Source organism: Lactuca serriola, chromosome 6, assembly GCF_051521515.1.
Source record: "Lactuca serriola cultivar US96UC23 chromosome 6, Lser_US96UC23_V15, whole genome shotgun sequence".
Classification (NCBI taxonomy): Eukaryota; Viridiplantae; Streptophyta; class Magnoliopsida; order Asterales; family Asteraceae; genus Lactuca; species Lactuca serriola.
Window position 1 is genome coordinate 102,329,888 of NC_136413.1, and position 4,399 is coordinate 102,334,286.

The following is a 4,399-nucleotide window of genomic DNA, read 5'->3' on the forward strand; positions in this document are numbered from 1 at the left end:
TTGTATTCTAAGGTCATCATTAGACAGGTATCGAGAACAACTTTTGAGAAGATGGAGCGCTTTCAGGACTCATCTCTTTATTTTGACTTACATTATTTTTGGTGTCTATAATTGTACAGAACACACTTGTATTAAAATTATATATTTAATGCAATGGATGATGTTGTTTGCTTATTTACTTTTACTGTGTTGTGATACTTTACATGTCGTCCTCCGCCCCAGAACGTTTCCGCCGTTCTTGGTTTTGGGGTGTGACAGATTGGTATCAGAGCATTGTTTATAGTGAACTAAGTATATCAACCCATAAAAGATATACTAAACTATAAACCCATTTGGGATTAAAACACTCTGACCGAGAGTCTATACATTAAATACTAAAATATTTAATTAAGTATACTAGGCTGCATTCATACTAAAATCAGTGTCACAACGACAAGAACAAAAGTATTATGATTGTTAAATATCATAGGTGAGCTTGGGGATGTATGGTCAGTCTTGGGAATGGCATAGCCTGATCAACTATGCTGGTCCGAGGAGTGATTAGCATATGCCCTAGAATGGTTGTGATGTGTTAACAAGTCTAAAAACTTACCAACAATACCACAAGAAGATCAGTAGAGCCTAAACTTAAAATAATATAGGTGTATTTTGTACTACTAGTTACATATATACGATATTCTTATATCCCTTTTCTCGCATAGATATCATGGCTGGATTCCATCACGGTGACCCGTACTTCCCAAATGAAGGCAATGCAGGGTGGATCGAAGAAGAAGAGCCCGAAGATGAGCATCCAATCCCTTTGGATGACCACCTCGCAGAAGGCTTTTCTGACGGATCCGACTCTGAGCCGGAAGTCAACAATCTACCTCCCATAGGTCAAGCCCCGAACCACGATCCCCGACCAGCATTTCTAGGTCCCACTCCTTTGTGGGTAAACAACTTAAATCGTTGGAGCGACGAGCAGGGTCAACCTTTACCTTACTTTGGGTACCGAACCTTTTACAACGTTAGTGAAGGTGGTTCTGCGGATAGAGCTCTGCCTGTCATAGTGCGTAGAATTGCTCGAAATGTCGAGCAAGGTCGAGCAGGCATCGGCCGAGTCATGGAAATTGATGCCAACTCAGGCGTTAATATCGTCCGTATTCGACATCTAGAAGAAGCGCTCGAAGGGACGAGGAGAACCAATGACGCACTGCGACAGCAATTAACCACAGAAATCGTAGAACATCGAGTTCGCCAAAGAGCTCACGAACGACCCCTTCAAGAAGTGGTTCGCCAGTTGGCAGATATGAGGATTCGCCCTAGGAATTCTCGTCGTCGTTAGAAGATGTCTAGTACATCTTTGTCTTTTGATTAAGGAATAGCCTTTAGTAACTGGACTTTTGGTAACGCTTGTCTGTAAAATATTCCTAACTCTCAGTACGCTAACTAGGAATCTAGTAACTGTCAAACTTTTCCGTACGGTATGATGTAAGACCTACTGATAGGTCGATTTTTCCCTGGACCCGTTACATCCATAATACCAGTAATATTGACATATAGCTAATCTGTGAGAGAATCTTTATACTTACGTTTTCCTGTTATTCTTCCCTATTGTGAATTCAATTCGTACACTCATTCCACTGTTGGACTATGGCTAATTAGTCCATGTGTCACTCTCAACTTGCCTATAATTGATTCTTACCATTATATATGTCTTTATAAACTTATAGCTGAAAGATGCCTCCTCGCAAATCTCCCCGGAATAACCCTGCACCTCCACCACCTCCTCCTCCTGTCATCGATACCGCGGCTCTAAATGTTGCAGTAGCTGCGGCAGTGGCAACTGCCATGGCTCAATATCACTAAACTAACAACAGCCAACGTGGAACCCCTGTTGAATCCATTCATGCTGACATCCATGTGCGCACGAAAGAATGCTCCTACAAGGATTTCACCAACTGTAAGCCAAAGTCCTTTTATGGAACCGGCGGAGTCATTGCCCTCTTGCAATGGTTCGAGAAGACTGAATCGGTCTTCGAAATCTGTTCATGCCCTGCTGCGAGCAAAGTTTAATATGCCGCATGCACCTTTGAAGGAAAAGCCCTAACGTGGTGGAACGGCCACGTTAAAGCTTTAACTCTCGTGGGAGCCAACGAAATGGGCTGGGAAACAATGAAGGACCTCATGATTGAGGAGTACTGCCCGAGGGGGCGAAATCCAGAAATTGGAACAGGAACTTTGGAGCCTAACCATGAAGGGCTCCAACATAGTCACTTATACCACCAGATTCAGTGAACTGGTGGCTCTCTGCACCAATATGGTTCCCACTGAAGGGAAAAATATCGAAAGGTACATCTGGGGGCTGGTGCCTCCGTATCAAGGAAATGTCCTATCTTCAAACCCCACTACTTTCGACAGTGCCAAACGTTTGGCACAGCGACTCATCGACCATGGAATTCAATCCCCAACAGCAACAACAACTCAAGCCGTCTCGGAACCCTCCAAACCCGTTGACTCTAAGCGGAAGTTTTGCGATGATGTGACAACCCGAAATTTCCATTATGTACAAACTATATCACTTCAATAGAAGTTATAGCAATCACAGTTAATTTTCAGACTTGTTCGCGTAAGTTTGAGTAATTCAGGGTTTACACTTCAGGAAATATCAGGAGAGTGGGTGCACTAGGGTTTTGTGCAACACTATTATTCCAACACTCTATTATATTAGAGATCATTTCTGGAATAAAAATATTTTCTGCCAAAATATCTCAGGACTATAAATAGATTTCTGAACCAAATTTATTCATTATGCACATTTCCAACTAGAGAAAAGCCATTTTCTCTCTCACGGATCTTCGGGTTTTTATACCAAAACGTGAGTAACTCTTTCTAGTAGTGTTAGAATGCTTATTAGATGCTTTTAACATGATTTAGATGGCTAAATCATTAGATCTAGGAGTTTACTCCCCAAGGTGTTCTTGGGCGGTAAACTCCCGAAATGAAGCCAAAACCGACCCTTGTGTTATGCTAAAGCCATAGACTCATATGTATGCATGTTAGGGACAAGAAAACATCCATAAATCACCCAAGTTTGGGAGTTCACGGCCCAAGAGTTTCATAGGTGGTAAACTCCCTTTTCAACCTCAAAATGGTGTTTTAAGGCCACTAAAGCTTTAAGGCTTTTATCTAGGCTAGTTCCCATTAAATCTAAGGCCTTAAACACATCAAAGAACACAAACAAATGAGAGTTTACGGCCCAAGTGTATCTTAGGCCGTAAACTCCATTGAAATGGACAAAAGGGTGTTTTTATGACACCTAAAGCCCTAGACCTTTACAAGAAATTGTTACCCACTTAATTGAGGGACCAAACCACATCAAAATCACTTAACAAAGTGAGTTTACGGCCAAGACATGGTTCTTGGGTCGTAAACTCCTAAAAGGGGCACCAAGGTGTGCCTAATGCCTTCATATGCTCGGAATAAAAGTCTAAAACCTATACCACAAGTGCAAGGGACTTGAAAGCATCAAAAACACACCATACATAGACTTTACGGCAGTAAACTCTAAGGGGATTGGCCTCAGGGCCGTGAACTCCTAAATGGAGTGTTTCTAGACCTTAAACCCTTCCAAGGACTTAGCCACCAAGTTAGAATAATTCTAGAAAGCATCTGGGACTTCAAAACACACAAATACCCCATGAATGGGAGTTTACGGCTATAAACTCAAGAGTTTACACCCGTAAACTCCATGTGTGTTAGTATATGAGGAGTAAACTCATATATGGGGTCCTTTGGAACCCTAAACACAAGTACTTTGTCCCACAATAGCTTAGATGCAATCCTTAGAGCTTAAAACACTTATATAAAGTGTTTATTATGTATAGGATGTCTTAACTTTATCAAGTAGTGATTTAAGACTAATTGAATGCATATATGTGTGATTATATGTTCATTAGGATCGTAGTGTGTGTACAAGTCCTCGCTTGACACCTAGCCATCCTATACCGTTCAGTTCATTCCAATCACCAACTACAGGTGAGTTCATACCCCTAATCAATATTTTAAATGATTTTAAATGCTTTAATGGGGGGATACAAGTAGAAACAAACATGTTATTGAATCATTAATATGTATTTTATAACTGTGTTCGTCATTTAAGAGATTTCACATGCTACAAAATGTGATGCATGAAATGGTTTTACATCTTAAAAACACATTGTTACCAAATGTTTTACATTTGAAATGTTTATTAAAATGACATCAAGTCATTGCTAATTATTGTTCAAAACCCATAAGATGTCTTACAAAACCGTTTCACGTTCTTGAACTAAACTATGCATATACATTTATATTCTTATATATGTATTGATGTTATAGTTTACATCTTTCATTTAGTTTCCCACACCCTTGAGTA